The following is a 23,005-nucleotide window of genomic DNA, read 5'->3' on the forward strand; positions in this document are numbered from 1 at the left end:
CCCGAGAGTTGAGTCCGGGGAAGAGCCTGCCCGTCGGTTGGAGCGCTGTGGGTGGGCTCTTCTGCTGCAGGTGGCTCTGTGCCGCGAGTTCAGGTGAGCCAGTGAGACGCTGAGGCGACCGGCCGACTCTGCCCTCCTGCGCACCTGGGACTGGGCAACCTGGGGGGTGGGCACTGCGGTGGCAGATCTTTGCACCCCAGTGCTGCATATGCTTAAGACAGCCCTGCTTGTAGTGGTTGGTTGTATGATCATTAAGATTATTTAAGTGTGCCTGTATCATTGTTTTACCCGCCGGAGCCTAAGGAGGAAGGGGATGCTGGAGATTTATATAAATACATAAAATTTGATTATCTTTGGGGGCTCTCCATTCCTTAGAATTTCCAGGGCCAAGCAATAATTCCTTCTAGGCAAGTAGCTTACCTGTTCCTTCCTAATCTACTACATGTATCCATGGACCACAATGCTCAGGCATCTAATCCATGAAAGTCTGTGCCATAATAAAATTTGTCTGACTTTAACATGCCACAAGACTCTATTCTGGCTTCGACAGACTAGGACAGCTATCCCTCTGGAGATTATATTGTCTATATTTCAATGATGTGGCTTATTTTTTTATTGGTCATAGCCATTATTTTGCCTTGAATTCCTTGTGTAGCCTATTTAACGGCTGAACATTGCTGAGAGAAATATAAGCCTCTCAAAAGAATTGCCTTCACAGAGTACTCCTCCTCTGGAGTTAATTGTGTGCCACCTTGAGTGTTTTTAAAGAGGAATAAATTATCTAGTCAGCTGTCTTGGGCTCTGGTTGAGATATTCACATGTGCATAGGCTTGTGGAGGACTTCCTTATTAATTAGGAGTGCCTCTTTGGTGTCATTACTTAATTGGGTGCCACAGGAGCTTGATGCAACAAGTAATGCTCTTAATTAGGGGAGGAGCCATAGCTTAGTGTAGAATATCTGCTCTGCACGGAGAAGGTCCCTGATTCAGCACTCAGCATCTCTTGGGTACCAGGACTGGGAAGAGTGAGACAGTGGAGGACACCTGTCAGTTAAGGGAACCAATATTGGCTTAGAAGGACCGAAGGTATAAGGCAGTTCTGTATCTAAGAATCCAAATCCTTTACAGGGTATACACTAACTGGTGTGTATTGCTGAAGCCTAGTATTTTAGCACCTAACAGCTGTGGTCTTCTGTGAGTAAGATCTGTTATTCTGTTTGCTGAAGTGCTTCTCCTGATAACAGTTGGCTTCTCGGGTCTTTCACCGTCTAACATTGTGCAGTTGAATTTAAAGTGCGATTTTCCAGCAGTTGTACCGCTTAGCACTGGGGTCAGCAAACTTCTTCAGCAGGGGGGGCCGGTCCACTGTCTCTCAGACCTTGTGGGGGGCCGGACTATATTTTGAAAAAAAATAAAAAATGAACGAATTCCTATGCCCCACAAATAACCCAGAGATGCATTTTAAATAAAAGGACACATTCTACTCATGTAAAAACACGCTGATTCCCGGACCGTCTGCGGGCCGGATTTAGAAGGTGATTGGGCTGGATCCGGCCCCCGGCCCCTAGTTTGCCTACTCATGGTTAGCAGAACTGACTTATCAGAATTTTAGCACACAACATGCTATGGTTAGACTTCTCTCTGGTATGTTTGAGAATGTTAGACTCTCTAGAATATGTGCAACATATGTTACACTAAACCATGGTTTACTGCAGGGGTTGGGAAACCTTAAGGCCACAGGCCAAATGTCACTCTCCAGGCCTTGAGGCTCTACCTAGGCCATGCCTACGTCCAAGGCCACACCCACTCCTTAGGCCACACCCCTTACTAGCCCTGCCCTCTGCCTTCCTCTGGGGCTGCAAAGTGTTCTTGAGCTGTTTTAATGCCTCTTACTTGCCTGGATGGAGAGGTTTTGTGTGGGTGGGTGCATATGTGTAGAAAAGACATTTTTGCATGGCTGAAATGTAGCCCACTGTACAAAGACAGCAGCCACATCCGTTGCTGCACCCACTTTATCCTCTTGCCCCACCTACATTGGTATGTGGCCCCCGGAAAGCTGCCCAGCGTGGAATGCGGCCCTTGAGCTGAAAAAGGTTCTCTGGCTCTGTTTAGTGCTATTTGGAGGAGCCTGAGCGTAGTCTTGGCCTCACACATTGTGCCCCCTCCCAAAAATGAGTAATGAAGCTGGCTTGTTAAACCAACCATTGTTTGAAACAAGGCAGAAGCTTTAGCTAAGCTACTGTTTGTCTCAATTTCAACCTCCCCCCCCCCCCCCGGCCTGCGATATAAGGCTAATACTGACCTACAGTACCAAATTGTCGTGTGGATGTGAAACTTTGAACAATGTAAAGAAGTCTGGAAATCCCACAAGCTCGTAGCAAGCATGTTAGTAGCCTATGTGAGATTCCATTGTATATGCCTTTGTGGAACACATGGCCACGCAGCAGGCAAGTTGTAAAGTTCAAGGCTTTTCTAAAGTGCTTTATGCTGTATTTTAGCCTTGGCTGGAGCTGGAGTTAACCGTTCCACTGAGTATTTCTGTATTCTTGTTCTCCAGTTCACCTTAAAAAGGGCTAAATTCTGTAAAGCTTCATAGATCTAGGGTATAGATCACCCCACTAATGATGGGGTGATGAGCATTAGAGTTTGCAGATGTTGCAATTACATAAGAAGGAAAGGAAATGGCACGAGGTGTTACAATTACCCACAGATATAAAAATGTTAACAAGTATATTATGGAAATATTAACATGTCATGTCAGAGCATCTGTTTCGCTGATCATGTTAGAGTTTCAAAAAGAGAGGATGATAGGGAATTTTCCAGTTTGCTTTAACTGCTGGGAAATATACTTTTAAGTTAAACAAATCAGTGATTCTGATTCTCTTTTTCTTTTACTACCAAGGAGAGATATTTACAAGAGATAATCTCTCCACTGCAGTGATTGATTTGTGCCATGCAAAGTCTTATTATTCCTCTGAGGAACTCTGTTGAAGACATCAACATTGGACTGACTAGTGGATGTGAATATAAATGAGTATTAGTGTTGACATAAAATCCTGCACGCAAAAATCACAGCATTGCTACAATGACAGCATTGCTACAATGGCAGCAGACCATAGGCAGTCCTAGAAGTAATTTTCTCGGGACACAAAACAGCTTTCAGGTGATAAACCTCTGCGTGGATACCACATATTGTTGCTTTATGGGGCTTTTGTCAAACTTTGAAAATAAATCAATGTACAGTACTTAGTGGACTGTATATTGACAGGTAGTGTCAAGATGGGCAGGCCTTGAATTTAGGTACAGTGGTACCTAAGTACTTAATTCGTTCTGGAGGTCCATTCTTAACCTGAAACTGTTCTTAACCTGAAGCACCACTTTAGCTAATGGGGCCTCCCGCTGCTGCTGCTGCGCCGCCGATGCACGATTTCTGTTCTCATCCTGAAGCAAAGTTCTTAACCCAAGGTACTATTTCTGGGTTAGCAGAGTCTATAACCTGAAGCGCATGTAACCCGAGGTACCACTGTATTTGTATTTCTGCAACAGTCCTCCTTGCTGTTGAGATCTAGCTGTGCACAAAAGCTGCATATTAAGAGAAACCCTTTTGAGCAGGAGACAAAGAGCTTTCAAACTTTTTCTATCTGTTTCAGTTCCAGTTTGGTGTTGCCATTTTCAGTACTAAATACTAGAAACGTAATGGTTGGTTGTTGCTTGTTCAACAGGAAGATGCTCTGCTCTTTTGTTCCCAAGTGATTTTGTCTGTCTCGAGTTCCCAACCTGGTGTCTCCTATTTCCAACTCTGCTTTATGTCTTTCGACTTCCCCCTTTACTTTCCAACCCTGTGTGCCTGCCCTGCTGTATGCTTGTGACTTCTAGCAAAATGACCCTGTCTTCCCCCCTCTGCACTGTTGCACCGACCTTAGACGCTGCCGCTTAGAGGCTGCAACCTGGCACTTTAGCCTGTTGAACTTGCCAGTGCTGCTCTGATAACCTGGTTTAACATCTGCCTTGGCATCAGAACAGCTCTGTGAATAAGCCTGGACAAGTTATTAGCCTGCACCATTTTTACTAGTCCTTTTATAGACAGAGCAGAATTGCAAATTGTGTACAACACAGAAGTTAATTGCCACTTTATTCACTTGGACGAAACCCTCCTGGGATGGGATGGGAAAGTGTGTGGCTAGGCACTAAAGGGGAGGGGAAGGAAGGACTAGGGATGGGGAGAACCAGAGTCTTGATTCTTATGTTGTTGTTGTTTAGTCATTTAGTCGTGTCTGACTCTTCGTGACCCCCTGGACCACAGCACGCCAGGCACTTCTGTCTTCCACTGCCTCCCGCAGTTTGGTCAAACTCATGCTGGTAGCTTCGAAAACACTGTCCCACCATCTTGTCCTCTGTCGTCCCCTTCTCCTTGTGCCCTCCATCTTTCCCAACATCAGGGTCTTTTCCAGGGAGTCTTCTCTTCTCATGAGGTGGCCAAAGTCTTGGAGCCTCAGCTTCAGGATCTGTCCTTCCAGTGAGCACTCAGGGCTGATTTCCTTCAGAATGGATCAGTTTGATCTTCTTGCAGTCCATGGGACTCTCAAGAGTCTCCTCCAGCACCAGAATTCAAAAGCATCCATTCTTCGGCGATCAGCCTTCTTTATGGTCCAGCTCTCACTTCCATACATCACTACTGGGAAAACCATAGCTTTAACTATACAGTGGTACCTCAGGTTACATATGCTTCAGGTTACATACACTTCAGGTTACAGACTCTGCTAACCCAGAAATAGTACCTCGGGTTAAGAACTTTGCTTCAGGATGAGAACACCCTCATTAAAAGGTTCTTTAATTCCTCCTCATTTTCTACCATCAAGGTTGTGTCATTCTTATAGCCTACATCAAAGATTCCTCCTTACCTGCATACTATTCCTAATGGGTATCATGTGAGTGCTTAACTGCAGTAACTTGTATGCCATACATCAAGCTGAGAGTATGCTGTCCTGGCCTAGATCCTTTGATGACCACTTGCTTAGCTGCTGCTGTTTAATTTTATTCTGATTGTGTGGTTTTATTTTTAACTATTTTTCCTTATGATGTTGCAAATATGGTGTTGTAAGTCAGCTCGCAAGGAAGTTTCCCCGAAAGGCTGGATGTAAATTTATTAAATTAAGAAATAAATAAATTTCACGTTTCAGTGGAAAGTGGCAGAGCTAGTAAACAAGTTTACAAACCATGGTTTTCTGTTGTAATCATTACAGTGCTAGAGGGAAATTTATATAGAAGGATGGTTTGTTTGGACTGTATTCTAGGTACAAATAGAGGCCCCTAAAGGGAGCCTGTGTTCTGTGTTTTATCAATAACAGATTGAAAATACATTTAGTGCCTTATTGGAGCTGGGTTTTTGTACTTGCAGGTGGAGGATGAATTAATAATTACAGAGAAAATTGTGATCCCCCCCCCATTGTCACAGTAATTTATAATAATGGCACACTTTTAAATATTGCTGAGGATGCATAAGGGATAATGATGCCTAAAACCATCAAACAATCAGTTGAGAGAAAGAGCCTGAGGAGATCTGTGTGCAGAAAACAGTTGAGTTCCAAAATGAGGTTCTGATTAAGAGGGGCGACTTAAAGGATTGGCATCTTTTATAGATGACAAACTTTTCTTTCTACATCATAAACTTAAGCAGTGGAAATGGTAGCATGATTGGAAATTTGTTGTGATGAGCAGAGAAAACACCTACAGCTCTGCTAATAGTTCAGAATATTAAAAGACAAGGAAGGTTTTATGGTTGTGTTGTACAACTATTCCATCTTACGTGAAACACATGTTTTATTTCAACATTGGACTGCCCTCCCTTCCCCTCTTTTGCTTTAATTGTGTGTTCAACACAACAATGGTTTTCTAGGGTCCTGGATGTTCTCACTTGGGAGATGAGATTATTATGCAGTTGTAATTTCTGAAGCTGTCCATTGGTACTAACTCACGGGTTGCATTTACATGCAATGCTAAACCATGTTTAGTGTTAAAAAGATGAGGCTGTGTGTGTGGGTTGCGTAAAATTCAGAGTGGATCTTATGCTGTAGTTTGGGTATGGGAGTTGAGTCCCTGACCTAAACAAACACATAATATAATACTGAAAATGAAGCTGTCTCTGTACATGTCTAATGCCATTATTAAAAGAACAGCAAGTCCTACAAGAAAAGTGTGTGAGCATGTGTGTGAGAGAGAACGTATTTCTGCTTTGACTGCATTTCTTTCTCTGTCACCGGAATGTGACCACTTTGTGTAAAAGTGCAGTCAGTGTATCTTTTCATGAACACATAATATATGCTCTTTTGAAGTGCTGTTTTCTGATGAACAGAATGGCCTTACCTTTCACCTAAAACTCACCAGGGTGAGTTTTTGTGGAGATTTCTGCCACCACAACCATCTCCTGCTGCAGATGGAAAATAAGAGCTGCCGAAGAGCAAATAATTTGGTACAACATTCATTCAGCCACAGTGTGCATTGTCTTGCAGCCCACATCTCAGGGGCTCATTATTTCTGGGAGTATGGGGTAGTGACCACATGAAAGTTAGCAATATATTTCATTGAGATGGGCAAATTGGAATGGCTTGGAAACAAGTGGTGCTCTTCCCTCAAAAGTCAGGAAAAGCTTGTTTTTCTGAGCCAGTTTTACTCTGGAAATTGCCCCTCCCTCCATCATATTCCTGCTCCCCTTAAATCCCCTCCTCTCATCCCTTTAAATTATACTTACTGTGTGAATAGGAGGTGTTCAGATGTTCTTATTTCCCTCTCTGGATAAGCTTGGACTTCTTCTCTGGTTGGGATTTTATTCCAAGCTGGAGAAGAATTTGGGAGCTTGTGAAGCTCTCCTCTCCTTTGAGGTAGGTTTTTAATGGGCCACAGAGCTCAAATCTGAGCCAGAGCTTTCTTTGGCAATTTTTTTGGACATCTCTCTACTTTTTAAGGACATCGGAAGAGCCTTCAGGATCAGACCCCTGCCCGTCTAGTCCAGCATCCTGTTCTCATAGCGGCCAGTCAGATGCCTGTAGGAAACCTGCAAACAGAGTCCAAGCACAAGAGTAGTTTCCTTCCCATGGTTTCCAGAAGCTGCTTTTCAGAAGCACTAACACACCCGATTGTGAGGGCAGAGCATAGTCAGCATGGCTAGTACACAGTACAGTGGTGCCCCGCAAGACGAAGCAGCGCATCATATACAGTGGTGCCCCGCAAGACGAATGCCTCGCAAGACAGAAAACCCGCTAGACGAAAGGGTTTTCCGTTTTTCAATGCGCTTCGCAGGACAAATTTCTCTATGGGCTTGCTTCGCAAGACGAAAATGTCTTGCGATTCCTGGGGTTTTTTCCCCGCTCCCCACCCCCTTTTTCTAAGGCACTAAGCTGCTAATAGCCTTTTAGCAGCTAATCCGCTAATCCCTTAAGCCTTTAATAGCCGCTAATAGCCGCTAAACCGCTAATAGCACTAATCCGCTAATAGGGTTGCTTTGCAAGACGAGAAAACCGCTAGACGAAGAGACTCGCGGAATGGATTCTTTTCGTCTTGCGAGGCACCACTGTACATAGTATTCCAAGTGTGGTCCCACCATAGATTTATATAACAACATTATGATTTGGTCAGCTTTATTTTTAGTTCCTTTCTTAATGATTCCTAGCATGGAAGTTGCTTTTTCAAGAGCCGCCACACTCTGAGACTGATGTTAAGTAGACTTCTTATTTATTATAACATTTATATCCCTTTCCTCATGGGAGCTCAGGATAGTGTATTTGGCCCCCTTCTATTTTAATCCTCCCCATAACCATGTGAAGGAGGTTAGGTTGAGAGATAGTGGCCCAAGGTCACCCAGTAGTCCTCAGAGAGTCAGAGAATTGTAGAGTTGGAAGGTACACCAAGCACCATTTAGTCCAACCCCCTGCAATGCAAGAATCTCAGATTGCGGTGGGGCCCCCATCCAATTTGAAACCATATTGGACACCGCTTAGCTTTGCAAATGTACCAACAGTTTTATTACGAGGAATTCAATGGTTCTATGATTTACACCATGGTTACCAGACGTCCCTGTTTCCCGGAGACAGACACCGGATTTACAGATCTGACCCGGATAAAATCCGTCCCCACAATGTCCCCAGATTTCATTTAATGTCCCTGGATTTCTATTTTAAGTGTTGTAGATTTATTAGTAGCGAAAGAATGTTGTGTGATTGGTTCAACGGCACAAGACGCATCATATGGGGACTTCCGGCAAGGCAAAATGGTGGGTGCCACTGCCAAGGGGGAACTGGGGACGCCCGGCGTGTCAACTTGGGGAACCACTGACACACACACACACATGCACACACACCCCAGTGACCCAAATCGAACCAGGAGAGAGAGCACTAGGCTGACTGCCCAGCGGTGCTCCGGGGACATGAAAATCCAGGAGCCAACGCAGGGAGAAGGAGGAGAGGAGAAGGAGAAGAAAGAGAGAGAAAGAGGAAGGAGAAAAAAGAGGGGAGCCCCAACCTTGCCCCGCCGCTGCTGAGAAGAGGTAGGAGAGCACCAGGAGTGCACTGACTTGTGGCTCCTGACCAGAGCCCACTCCACGGCGGCTAGCGCTCCAAGAGAGCAGGCCGGGGCCCAGAGGAAGGCCATGCGACAGAGGAGATCACAGAAGAGAAGATATTACTTCTAAAAAATTTTTTAAATAGCTTTTTTTTAAAATAACATTTTTCTCTTTTTTATTTTTAAAAAAGTGTCCCTGGATTCTTTGGGGAAAATCTGGTAACCTTAATTTACACCCAGGTCTCCCCAGTCCTACACCAACACTAACTACTACATCTACACCTGGCAACTGTGATTGCCACATACCATCCCTTGTTTCCAAGTCAGAACTGGCAATCTATTTGAAACCATGGTTTCCATTTCTGGTCCTGAGGCAGGTTATGACGCTGGGGAATTTGGGTCACAGCACAGGGACAAGATAATGCACAGCACTTGTCTTCTAAATACCCTTATTTAAATACCTTTTGTACTCTTGGAGAACAAGTATATTATGGTGAATATTTTTAAGCTGTGAACTAGGAGGAGGAGAATTATTTTGGATTAAAGAGTATGATAGTTTTTCAGCCTCAGCCAGCAACTCAGCCACTCAGCTTCCTTCCCAGTTGCTAAGTTTCTGCACTCAATTTGATGCTTGCATTTCCCCCCAGTGCTGCAGCTTTGCGTGGTTTCCAGGATTCTGAGCTGCATGTGTTAACATGCAAATCATCTGAGGTCACTTTCCATAAAATAGACCTCTGTCACCTCTGTCCTTCCCCTATGGTTTTATATATTTTTTGTTCTCATGCGTGCTCTTCTTCCCCACCCCCAAAAGGAGTCCCTTAACAAGTGCCTTTTCATCCTCCTCAACGTGCCAGCCTGCTTCTACTGGCTATAAATCTAGCCAGACAGCATCTGTGGGAAAAGTACACATCCTCAGACTCTTGCCAATAATCGTGTCCACATCCTGCAAGTCGAGAAAGGAATTTCATTAAATTGCAAAACTCCCCCCCCCCAAAAAAAGCACAGGTGAAGAAACACAACCAATTCAAATATCCTTCCAGTAAGCAAAGTTTATTACTGCCCCTGTGGAAGGTGGGGCTCAAAGGTTCAGTTGTGTTGAAGCACAAGATCCCCCTTAATCTTAAATTCTCCTTGTTTAAAAAGAAAGGGGAGGATCAAACATGGATTGCCTTCTCAATCCGGCCCATGGATGGTCCAGGAATCAGCGTCTTTTTACATGAGTAGAATGTGTCCTTTTATTTAAAATGCACCTCTGGGTTATTTGTGGGGCATAGGAATTTGTTCATCCCCCCCCCAAAAAAAAATATAGTCCAGCCCCCCACAAGGTCTGAGGGATGATGGACTGGCCCCCTGCTGAAAAAGGTTGCTGACCCCTGCACTTAATATTATTATAACTACTATTATTAATAATAAATGTATACTTCACAGTATAAAGCCTTCAAAATGGTGTGCAGAGTAAAAACAATAAAGCTGTAAAACAATAAAATCAATTCAACAAACTCTAAAACAATAAAACTGTCCATACAAACTCTAAAAACGATGAAACAGTTTTTTCAGAGATAAAATTGATCTTTCACAAATGGCTGGGTTACACCTCAGGGAATGCCTTTGTAAGCAAATATGTATTCAGTAGATACCTAAACACCATCATTCTAGGTACCTGCCTGATTTCAGTCTCAGCTGCAACATTAAAAAGTCTGCACAGGCTAAATGTACCTCTGAGGCTTATGGTACTTTGAGTTCCCCATAGCGTGGACAAGGCAGTCCCTTGGATATCCTAATCCCAAGTTGTTTAGGACTTTGATTGCTAAAAGCAGCACCTTGATTTGTGCCCAGTAAGAGACTGGCAGTCATTGTGACCAGTTCACTAAGAACAGTTGAGCTTACTCAGGAGTATAGTCAGGATTTTGTACAGTGAGCCTGCGTTAATTTGAAAATATGGAAAAATCCATACCTCTTAATGCTTTTTGACAACCTGGTTGTGATGACAAACAGAGTTAAGGAGCAACCTGCCGATTCGATAATTGAGTGATGGGCCCTAATTTGTGTGAAGGGATGTGAGATGTTGCTTCCTTAAACAGTCTTGGCTATGAAAGGCAACAAGGTGTATCATGCAGGAGTTGGGATTTCATTTATTTATTGAAAGCAAGAGAACCCAGAAGACAAGGTTGGATGATAGGGGTGAAACACTGTGGCCGATGGCCACATAGTATCTGTACTTTTCTCCTTTTGTGTCTTCTAAAATCACTAGGCTGCAGGTACTGCTGTCTCTCCACTGTAAGAGGAAAATAACCTTCCAGCAGGCATGGGGGAAGAATAGATTGAGAAGGGGTGTGTTGTGTGCGTGTGTGTGCGCATGAGCATGCATGCATGCCAGCTAGCTTAACAGATTTTAACACCAGCCTCTGCCATGAATTATTTGATGGGGAGACCCTTGCCCATTTCACTTCATCTTATTCTTAGCTCTCAGAAATGCATAGATTTCCATTCCTGCTGTGCTAGTGATGAACCTTCATTCCGACAAGAAAAAGAAAAGGAAGCTCTGAAAAAAAGCAATTTTTTGCCACCCATTAACATATGAAGCATAGCTACTGACAGGCACCACAGGCTATTCTTACGTTCTTATGTAAGCTAGGAAACAAGGTCTGTTTGCGGCACAAGAAAATCCCTCCTCTGAAAAGGAGACACAAGAGTTGGGTGATGGATCGAGATGTGCAAGGGATAGTGGTTGTGTACATGATGGGGCTGATATTAGAGGCTTACATGAGCAGTGCCACTCAGCTCCCTGGAAATGGTCTAGGCTCTCATTCTCTTTGGCCTGGTTATTTTTGTTTTGTCTTTATGAGTGCCTTCAGATTATGTGTTTATGTGATTAATATTGAATGCAGCCACCTTTCTGGTGTCCTTTCTGGTGAGCTTTGATGGGGCATTTGGCTGGCTGCTGCTAGGAATAGCATGTTGGACTAAATGAACATTGGTCTGAGACTGCAAGGCTATACGGAATCCCCCCCCCCCTCCCCAGGCCCTGAGTAATGTTGGAAAATGCCTGGAGTTCTCCCAGGTTGCTGAGCATCACCTAGAACCTGGGTGGCCAGAGTTGCAAAATCAACTTGGAGTCACCTGCTGAAGACTTCATAAGGCTAAGAAACAGAAGACATGGAACTTCTATTGCTGCTCTTCTCTCCCTGTGAGCCATCTCACAGTCCTTTCTCCTGGGGGACGCAGGTGGCGCTGTGGTCTAAACCATTGAGCCTCTTGGGCATGCCGATCAGAAGGTCGGCGGTTCGAAACCCCACAACGGGGTGAGCTCCCGTTGCTCTGTCCCAGCTCCTGCCAGCCTAGCAGTTTGAAAGCATGCCAGTGCAAGTAGATAAATAGGTACCACTCTGGCGGGAAGGTAAACAGCATTTCCGTGTGCTCTGGTTTCTGTCACAGTGTCCCGTTGCGCCAGAAGATGTTTAGTCCTGCTGGCCACATGACCCGGAAAGCTGTCTGTGGACAAACGCCGACTCCCTCAGCCTGAAAGCGAGATGTGTGTCGCAACCCAATAGTTGCCTTTGACTGGACTTAACCGTCCAGGGGTCCTTTACCTTTACCTTTTACCTTTCTCCTGCTGCTGCTACCACCTCTGCTCTCCTAATGAATCCTCTGTTGGAATACTGCCAGGGAGACAAAGTCCATCATGACTCCACGTCATCTCCGGACATCCATTGATCTCCCATAGACACGCAGTATCAGCAATTAGCGACACGAGCTCCAGAAATAGCTTGCCACATTCCAGAGCCGATGCACGCTGTTATCAGCAGATAATGCACAGCGAAAGATGCATGCAGAAGAGCATTATTTACAAGTTTATTTCTGCGTTGATCAGAACAAAGAAAAACATGACTGCCTGCTTCAATGTTCCGGCACAGAGAGAGAAAGCAAAGCAAAGACACAACATAAACATCCTGTGAAACAGGAAATACGCAGGCTGTGACACAAACATCCTGCTCCCTTTTAAGGTGGAACGGAAACATCCTAACATCCTCCTTCACTTCTTAATCAATTCTTGATGGTGTCATTTGTAGCCCATTCTGTCAGTGTTCCTCAGCAGGCCCTTTGTAGCTTGATCAAAACACCAACTGATTGATCTCCTTTGGCAACTAGATCCCTGTCCATGTATCCTCATTCATGCCCACCGCTGTGCTTTTGCATGTCTTCTCTCTTTCACTGCAATGCACCCGGCTACATATTCAAATATGTAACCTCAAACCAAAGGAAATGGAGCAGGAGTGACAGGTTATGCATTACTTCATGATCTTTCACATAAACTTTCATCTGAGTCGCTTAGTACTGGGCTGTTCAGGCAGTTTGTTCCAGGAGTCTTGGATGTGAGCCTGTGTCCCTAGTTGCCTCCGCAAATGTGTGTGCGCGCGTTTGTGAAACAAACTTAATAAAATGAAGTTGACTAACATTAGAGATGGCTTTCTGAAATTAGGAATGCAACTTGGATGAAGGTGCCTGAAGGGAAATATGCCAAGACATCACAGAGGGTTGATATGATGGTGTTTGCCCAGGCTGCTGCCTGTGTTTATGTTACTCCTTGAAAATGTTGTTTGGCAGTTTGTGTGCATGTGCACGATTTTGGATTTTGGGAAGTCTTTGGACTGTCAACAATACAGTACCTGGAGTCTGAGATGCTGGTAGTGCTGTGGTCTAAACACCGAGCCTCTTGGGCTTGCTGATCGGAAGGTCAACAGTTCAAATCCCCACGGCAGAGTGAGCTCCCGTTGTTCTGTCCCAGCTCCTGCCAACCTAGCAGTTTCAAAGCACGCCAGTGCAAGTAGATAAATAGTTACTGCATTGGCGGGAAGGTAAACAGCGTTTCTGTGCGCTTTGGTTTCCATCACGGTGTCCTGTTGCTCCAGAAGCAGTTTAGTCCTGCTGGTCACATGACCCGGAAAGTTGTCTGTGGACAAACGCTGGCTCCCTTGTCCTGAAAGCAAGATGAGCGCTGCAACCCCATAGTCGCCTTCGACTGTCCAGGGGTCCTTTACCTCTTTTTACCTGGAGTCTGTTAGTGCAGGTGCTGTGATTTATCTTTGTCCCATGTTAAGCTTTTTTTTTGTTAATAGCTGAGATATGCCCCACTAGACTTCTATCTGGGAATATCTCTTTTATTTTGCTTGGCAGGGGGTTGGACTCAATGGCCCTTGTGGTCTCTTCCAACTCTATGATTCTATGATTCTATGATTTTCCATATTCCATATTCATTTTACTGGAGTTAGTTTTGGACATAATTTGGTTGGGTGAATAGTGAGGTGATTTTTTAATAGCCTTGATTTTGAGGCTGAAGATAAACATGGGGTTGAAAGCAAGTGGTCTTGACCAGGCTGCTTCTTTGATGCCTAATGAACTTTCCACCAAAGATTATTTCCACCCCCTACCTCCCAGACATTTTTTGTTTTGCAGGATCTTGTATGATATTGCTTTTATATGGGAATTTCGGAAGCTGCTACTGGGCTGTCACCAGCTGGTCAAAGTCTTTTTGAAAATAAGTTAAAAAAAAAATACTGGCAAGGTTCTTCCACTTTTAACAGTTGTATAAGAAATTTCACAGCTGAAGCTTTTCCCAGTGTGGTGATTCAGTCATGGGGAAAGTTTCATCCATTGGCTACATGGGGAAATAAGCTGGTAAGGCTACAACTAAAAGGCATCAAGATGCTCAACTGCTCAAGATGGTTCATGTCAGATGCTGCCTGGTTTTGAAGAAAGACTCTGCTTCATGCTTTTGCTGTTAGGTAAATTTAACCAATCGCTCTTCACAGGGCCATGTCTTGCAGCAAGTTATGGCTGTGTTTTCACCTCTTCCTTTGTTGTTTGCTGTTTTAGAGTTGTGGAATGCTGTGAAGACTTCCCTGGCCCCACAGTCATAGACGAAATACGTTTGGAACTATTTTCAGCTGAAGGATATCTTTCATCTATAAAAGGTACCAAACTTCATCCTTACTGCCTCAACAGACTTCATCTTTGTGCGGAATTTCAACCAGTTTTTTCTCCAGGTCCTAAAGCACACAGTAGAACGTATATCTGCTGAGAAGGGCCTTGTAAAACTCTGGTATTAACTGGGCACTTTGCAGAGATTTTGAGATTATAGTATGCAATAAGATTAAAACATTTTAAGAACCTAAGAAGAGCCGGACTGATGTTCAAGGCCTGTCTAGTTCAGCATCCTCTTTTCATGGTGCTCAACCAGGTGCCTACAAGGCAAGTCGGACAGGACAGCTCTCTTGCCACTTGTGACTCTCAGCAACTGGTATTCAGAAGCATACTGTCTCCAAAAGTAGTTATAGAACGTAATCAGCATGGCTAGTAGCCATCAATAGCCCTCTCTTCCATTATTTTTTCTTTAAAATATAAAGTGATGTAGAAATGAAATGAAAAACAGTAACAATCTTCTTTTAAAGCCATCTAAGTTGGTGGCGCTGTGGTCTAAACCACAGACCCTAGGGCTTGCTGATCGGAAGGTCAGCGGTTCGAATCCCCACGACGGGGTGAGCTCCCATCGCTCTGTCCCAGCTCCTGCCAACCTAGCAGTTTGAAAGCACGTCAAAGTGCAAGTAGATAAATAGGCACCACTCTGGCGGGAAGGTAAACAGTGTTTCCGTGCGCTGCTCTGGTTCGCCAGAAGTGGGTTAGTCATGCTGACCACATGACACGGAGAAACTGTCTGTGGACAAACGCCGGCTCCCTCAGCCAATAAAGTGAATTGAGCGTCGTTATCTTTCTGTGGTTGGAGAAGACCTCTTGCCCAGGAGTGGGCCTGTTGTAGATCTTTTGCTCAGCAGCTCACAGATGCAACGGAGGCAGCCTTCACGTAGAGAAGGAATTGTCTACATTGTGTTTAAAGGTAAAGGGACCCCTGACCTTTAGGTCCAGTCGCGGACGACTCTGGGGTTGCGGCGCTCATCTGCTTTACTGGCCGAGGGAGCTGGCGTACAGCTTCCGGGTCATGTGGCCAGCATGACTAAGCCGCTTTTGGCGAACCAGAGCAGCGCACGGAAACGCCACTACATTGTGTTTAAGAAACATAAAAGAGAAGATGGCCTAGGCTGGTGGGCGACTTGGCATGAAATAAATAAATGGGTTAGGATCACAAAGTGAACCAGGGGAGGCAGGCAGAGGGTCTTCTCGGTAGTGGCGCCTGCCCTGCGGAACGCCCTCCCATCAGATGTCAGTTCCCATCAGATGTCAAAGAGATTAAACAACTACCTGACATTTAGAAGACACCTGAAGGCAGCCCTGTTCAGGGCAGTTTTTAATGTGTGACATTTTAATGTATTTTTAATCTTTGTTGGAAGCAGCCCAGAGTGGCTGGGGAGACCCTGCCAGATGGGCGGGGTACAAATAATAAATTATTATTATTAGTATTATTTATTTGGAAAAGAACAGGAAGCCAGTGGAGCAGCAGCTAGGCCACTGATCTCTACTGGGGGATTTTGACACTTGCTGCTAGGCAGATGGTTGAACATCGTATCCTAGAACTTCATTTATGGGAGAAGTAGGGGACCATTGTTCCTCCAGACATTGCTGGACTCCAGTTTCTATGAGCCTCTGCCAACATATCTAGTGATCAGGGATTAACGGGAGCTGTGGTCCAGCCATGTCTGGAGGGCCACAGGTTTCCCACCCCTGATGCACCCCTGGCTTTCTGGTGCCCAGGCTTTTCTCTTTAGCTCTGCAGGGAAAATGACTTCAGCTTAGCTCATCTGTTTGCTCTTCAGATCTTGCTCCTGAGCCTCTGTAGATCACGTGATTTGGTAGCTACTGCTCAGCGTGAAAGCAAACCCTCTGAAGCAGCACCGTCCTTTCTCTATGTGGCTTTTGAGCAATTTGCTTTGTGATTTTTCTCTTTTCTTTTGAAAACGAAACATTTGAAGCATAAGATTGTCTGATGGGTTTTGGCAAGGATTGGGAGAAGAGCGCGGTCAGTCCAAAAGCTGAGTACATAAATATCTTCTCAAATCTAGCGCAGAATGAAGGATGCCGAGAGACCTTATTGAATAGAACCTGGTGGGTGACCAGCTTAGCGATTTCCTATTTCCTGGAAAAGTGCAGCAGGCTTCTCAGCAGTGGGAAATCTTTAAGTGGCTGGGATGAGATTAGAACAAGAGGTTTGCTCGCTTGTACCTGCTTTTTCATGGTGCCTTCCCACTGAGCATGTCCTACATAGTTCTCCCTTCAAAAGCCTGGCTGGAAGTAGGCAGCTCTTTATTTCTGATGTATAATTTACTGTGTTTTTCCTGGCGCGCCAGCCTTGTTTGTATTGGTAAGTGTGTGTTCTCTGCGTACAGCCTGCTGACAATTTTGTAGGCTGAACATGCTGTGCTTGAATATACCTGGGTCTTTGTGAAGTGCTTTTGAATCACAAAGTTGAGTTAATAAGCTGGGTCGTCTTAGCCCATGAACGCTTCCTGTTTCCATTGGCCTTACTTTTGTTAAATAGATACCAAAGTTGCAAGTCTGGGTTTCTTCAGGATAGTCCCATGGACATTGTATGACAGCGCTATCTTAGTTAAAAAAGGGGGGGAAACCCACAAATTCTCTAAAATAAAATCCAAAGCCAGCCCCAGAACAAGGTTTTGGGGCTCCTTATAGCTTGTCATTCTTGTTTTGTGGCGTCTTTTAATGCCAGGCTGTCATGAAATCTGAAAGTTTCTGAGCCACTACAAATTATTGTGATTAAGTGCCTCCTCCAGACATGCCCCATAAATGCTGTGGGTCAAAGAAACAAGCCTTTGTTATTTAGTAAGAGGCAAATTAAGATTTCAGCTTTCTTGGCAAGTCCTAATTTAAATTTTAGACAGCTTACGTGGGAGAGCCACTGAGATGCGTTGCCTGAGAAAGTCAAGCAAATGCGGCAGTGCCTGTGAGAGATGAGCGAATGCTGAAGCTTGAGTCAAGGGTGGGGAACCTTGTCCCACCTGAGGGCCACACTCCCTTCCAAGGAAGCTTCTAGGGGCCATATGTAGTGGGCAGAGGCAAAAAGTTGGTGGGGGATGTGATTTGTACAGTAGACTGTATTGCAGCCATACGTAATTCAGGTTTCTACACCCGCCCACCTCTTTTCATCAAGGCAAGCAAGAACCATTGTTACGTTATGAGAAAACATTCTTGCCTGGCAAAAGCACTTGAAGATGTGGAAAATGACCTTTGTGGCCTTGGGATACTTCCAAGGCCTGACTAGAGAGGCCTGCATTTGGCCCCTAGGCCTGAGGTTTTCCACCGCTGTATCAGTAAATAAACCTCCTGTCTGGGAGCAAAACAGTAGAGTGGGCAGGAAAGACTTTTGGAATGTTCTTGGCATCTTCTGTGGATTTTTAGATTGCTCTTTAGGGCCTGGGTTTTGACCTGGGTTCACATTCCCACCACTATGTGCTTTGGAGGCAGGTCCAGGTAGCTAAAGGTAAAGGACCCCTGGACGGTTATGTCCAAGGGCGACTATGGGGTTGTTTGTCTCGCTTTCAGGCTGAGGGAGCCGGTGTTTGTCCTCAGACAGCTTTCCGGGTCATGTGGCCAGCAGGACTATACCGCTTCTGGCGCAACGGGACACCGTGACGGAAGCCAGAGCACACGGAAACAGCATTTACCTTCCTGCTGCAGCAGTACCTATTTATCTACTTGCACTGGTGTGCTTTCGAACTGCTAGGCTGGCAGGAGCTGGGACAGAGCAACAGGCGCTCACCCCATTGCTGGGATTCAAACTGCTGACCTTCTGATTGGCAAGCCCTACACTCTGTGGTTTAGATCACAGCGCCACCCGTGCTGTGGATGCTCACGCAGGCAGACACAGCACCTAACTTACTCCCACGCTGAGTTTCTTGGAGAAGGCAGGATAAACTAAGTACTCTCTCATAATATATATTTTTTAATAGGTAAGACACTAAGGGATATTAAACAAGAGTCATCTCCAGAGTGACCTCTGTGGGAAATTGTGTTCTTCCTGATCCTTTTATCAGGAAATGCTGGGGATTGAAGCTACATGCAAAGCTTTGCCATTGACTCATGGTCCAGCCAAGAAGGCTTATGGCCTCTTCACACACACACACCATGCAACAGCACATCCATCTTTTATTCCACAGGGAAATGAGGCCAATCCCAGCTTTTGGGTTTGAGTACTCCTATCACATATCTGTGAGCAACACCCCCCCCCCCATTTTTTAGCTATATGTGTAAAGAATTTTAGGTATCTGCCTTAATGTGTGCAGCAACCTTAACGATTTGTGTTAGGATATTTTGGGAGGTGTGTGAAAGAGACAGAGCAGGTAAACTGTTTAAGCTCAGGGTGGATCAGAATACGCTTAGCTCAAAAGTGGACTTTGAGGGTAGGCTTAAGAAGAGAGAAAGGAAGGCTGCTGTAAAGAGACTGGAATTAAAGGCCGAGACAACTGGAGGAATTTGAAGTAAGCAAGAAGGGATGTAAGGGGAAGGAAGGGACACAGAGGGGGAGAGGCTTAAAAGTAAGCTGATGGGGAATGACACAATCATAGCAGGAGCAGAGAGGGGAGCTCAGAGGCATTCTGAATGGATTAGAGATGTGGGAAAGGCAGGAGGGAAGACCAGGCAGAGAGGATGTTGCAGTGGCAGAGTCAAGAAGTACCGTATTTTTTGCTCTATAAGACTCACTTTTTCCCTCCTAAAAAGTAAGGGGAGATGTGTGTGCGTCTTATGGAGCGAATGCAGGCTGCGCAGCTATCCGAGAAGCCAGAACAGCAAGAGGGATTGCTGCTTTCACTGTGCAGCGATCCCTCTTGCTGTTCTGGCTACTGAGATTCAGAATATTTTTTTTCTTGTTTTCCTCCTCCACAAACTAGGTGCGTCTTGTGGTCCGGAGCGTCTTATAGAGCAAAAAATACGGTAGTTTGAATGAGGAAAAGGATCCAGCAACATGAGCAGTTTTCTGAGAAATTTTGGGCTGGAGGAAACGTTTCAGATCTCTGGGTACCAACAAGAACTTGTAAGATGCTAGGAAGGAAGAAGCCATTTAGGGTTGCTCCGGTAATGGTCCAACCAATGAACCGGTTCAGGACAGAAGGAAGACAGACATAGGAAATATCTGTGGTATGGTATGAATTGTGCCAATACTAAAGGGATACCATCGCTTTTGGTTGATTACTATAACAAAATTAAGAGATGCATAATTTCTAAATTGCCCTTCTTCAGAAAGCGCCCAGGGCAATGCACATCAAACTTACGAACAAAGCATAATAAAACAGCATTAAAATGCATGCATGAATTCTATCTGTATTAGATCAGTTGAAACAGAAATGCATACAGTGATAAATAAGAAGTTTATTCCTCACCAGCAAACTGCAAAATTGTGGGCAGCTGTTGTCAGTTGGTGCCTGCTACCCAACAGTACCTAGTCATTTCCAACTGATTCCTTTCCAGCTAAGTGAGCCCAGTCTTGCCAACCTTCAAACTCAATTGTCCAATGGCTCTGGAAGTGCATCTGTCTCAGGCCCACACCTCTTAACTCAAGGTAGTTGGGGAGACTGAGCTTGGGGTACCATGCACACGCACAGCAAGGATCCTTCCCATTCCCCTTTAACCGTTGGATGTAAAACAAGAGGTTTAGCACTAAACCTGAAAAGTATCTAGAAGAGCTGATTTGCATGAGAGTCAGTTCAGTGGAGTTTCTTGGGGCATGTCTTAATAGATCAGGAACATTCTGAAATAAATTTTCTAACCATTATGCATTCTATATAGTAGATGAGATAGTCTTTGAAATTGCTCTCTATTTTTAAGCCTTAGGGCTTTTCGATGTAGTTTCCACTGTCAGCTCAACATTCTTAATTGTTGTGGCTCCTAGGTAGGAATATTGGGGTTTTTTTGTAGACCTTTTCTTCAGTCTCCTAACAAAGTAGCTATTGGAATTTTGCCAGGTTGTTAGCCCCAAGTGTCTTAGCTTTCACGTGTAAGAAGGAATGGCACTGTCAGATTTGTTTAATCCCTATTTTTAGCAGACAAAGAAATTAGTTCTGTCTAGACTCTAGGGCTCTAAAGTTGCAGCTTTTAAGGAGTGCCATAATTTGGGGAATCCCCTCTCCTCATTCTCTCTTCTGTAAAGGGGCTTTGAGCTGCCAAACCTGTTCTGGCTGTATTAAGGCTCTGTATCTTACATATTTAATAAGAATAATTTATTCTGCCTTCCCAGGTAGCAAAGCTGCTTTTAAGGCCACTAACAACATACCAGTGTTTCAACATTCAAACGACTAAACAGGTGCTTACATACGCACACACTCCAGCATGGTAGATAATTAAAACATCAGAGCTGTTGTAAAATACCAGTGTTAATAAAAAACATTGAACAAAGTTATCTTCTTTTGGTGGTGAAAGCCGAAAAGGAAGGAGCCAGATGCACATGGCGATGTAGAGAACCCAAGAATGTCTTGTTCCATTCTATACAACTATGAGGTTTTCAACCTTTCGTTTGCCCGTAATGCTGAAGTACGTAGGACGATGCCTTATACCAGGGGTCAGCAAATTTTTTCAGCAGGGGGCCGATCCACTGTCCCTCAGGCCTTGTGGGGAGCCGGACTGTATTGGGGGGGAAATGAATGAATTTCTATGCCCCACAAATAACCCAGAGATGCATTTTAAATAAAACCATGCATTCTACTCATGTAAAAACACCAGCCAGCCCCCACAAATACCCCAGAGATGCATTTTAAATAAAAGGACACATTCTACTTATGTAAAAATGCACTGATTCCCGGACCGTCCGCAGGCCGGATTTAGAAGGGGATTGGGCTGGATCCGGCCCCCAGGCCTTAGTTTGCCTACCCATGCCTTATACTGAGTCAGACCATTGGTCCTCCTAGCTCAGCATTGTTTACATTGAGTGGCAGCGGTTCCCTAAGGTTTCAGAGAGATGTCTTCCCCATTCTTCCTGGGAGATGTTGGGATTGGACCTAGGACCCTCAGTCAGCCTCACGGCAAGCTGCTGTATAGTGATGGCATAGCATGCAGCTGCAATTTGTGTGTCAATGCCACAGCTATGCCATTGGAGCTACTTTCATGGTTTCCCCCCGCTTGAGCTCCATCTTGACAGGAGGGTGGTGAGGACGGGGGAATTTATCATGCAAGTGGTTCTAGCTACGTAGTTCTGTAATTTGTGGAGCTCCGGTGGTGCTGTGGGTTAAACCACAGAGCCTAGGGCTTGCTGATCAGAAGGTTGGCGGTTTGAATCCCTGTGATGGGTGAGCTCCCGTTGCTCGGTCCCTGCTCCTGCCAACCTAGCAGTTCAAAAGCACGTCAAAGTGCAAGTAGATAAATAGGTACCGCTCCCGCGGGAAGGTAACCGGCGTTTCCGTGCGCTGCTCTGGTTCGCCAGAAGCGGCTTAGTCATGCTGGCCACATGACCCGGAAGCTGTATGCTGGCTCCCTCGACCAATAAAGCGAGATGAGCGCCACAACCCCAGAGTCGGCCACGACTGGACCTAATGGTCAGGGGTCCCTTTACCTTTAACTGCATGAGATCTCAGCCCGAGAAAGCTGCTCCTCTTGATCTGGAGGCCAGAAACCCCAGTGATCTCAATCCCAAGGTGAAAGGCAACTCTGGGATCGCCTACAGTAGGGGTCAGCAAGGGTTACCTCGCCTGGGCTGTTTCACTCCTCCAGAGATCGCTTCATGGGCCGGATCGTGTCTGCACAGAAGCAATTTCCGGCATCTGTACAGATGCGATTTTCGGTGCCGTGGAAGTGAGTCCCCGCTCCACGCTGCGTCGGTATAACACAGCAGGCGGCTCGCTTCAGGGACGGCTTGTGGGCCGTTCAAACGACCCCTATGGGCCGCAGGTTGCCAACCCCTGACCTACACAGACAGGCTCTTTGCTGAGTTTTTTTCTTCGAAAGCATCTCCCAACACCCATCTTTCCATAGGAAATTATTTCAAACGATGCAAGAGGACCAAGCTTGCTGCTCCCTGTTCTGCTCAGTTGGAAGAGCAAGGTTCTGTTTCTGCTCTTTCTGTGCAGCTTTTGCAGACACTAGCCTGGCTAGCCTGCCGGCTGAGTGCAATGCATCCCTGAAGTGTTTGACTCCTGTTGCCGTGACTTTGGGTATTAAAGTCAGAAGGGAGAGGAGGAGAGTCTGTGGGTGCCAGTGCCTCAGCACCTACTTGCCAACCTCTATGCTTACCAAAGGGGCAGAGAGGGAGCCAGCACAGCTGTCTGCTGGCCGGAAAATCCTGCTGTGTTTCCTGATTGGGAAGCTCAGCAGGGTACATCTGGCCCGTGTTGAGCTGTATACCTGGCTACAAACGCTGCAAGAGCACTGCTAGATGTGCTTCACGGTTCGAGCTTCCTGGGTCCAATGGATGATGATTATTTTATTTATTGCTCGCCCTTCACTGCAAGGCCCCAGGGCGGCTTGCAATATTAAAAAGAAGTTCAAAACACATCCACAAG

The 23,005-nt window shown here is 45.3% G+C and overlaps 1 protein-coding gene across 5 annotated transcripts in view; it reads left to right on the forward strand.

The window, feature by feature from the left end:
* Positions 1-23,005, forward strand: part of FAM168A (family with sequence similarity 168 member A) — a 173,893-nt gene that overhangs the window by 18,712 nt on the left and 132,176 nt on the right. For all 5 annotated transcript variants that reach the window (XM_083436845.1, XM_083436846.1, XM_083436848.1 and 2 more), the window contains exon 2: positions 14,427-14,524. The gene's annotated coding sequence lies outside the window, so the exon portion shown is untranslated. The remainder of the gene's footprint in view (positions 1-14,426; positions 14,525-23,005) is intronic.

The sequence above is a fragment of the Podarcis tiliguerta genome (assembly GCF_965153285.1).
Source record: "Podarcis tiliguerta genome assembly, chromosome: 4".
Taxonomy (NCBI): Eukaryota; Metazoa; Chordata; class Lepidosauria; order Squamata; family Lacertidae; genus Podarcis; species Podarcis tiliguerta.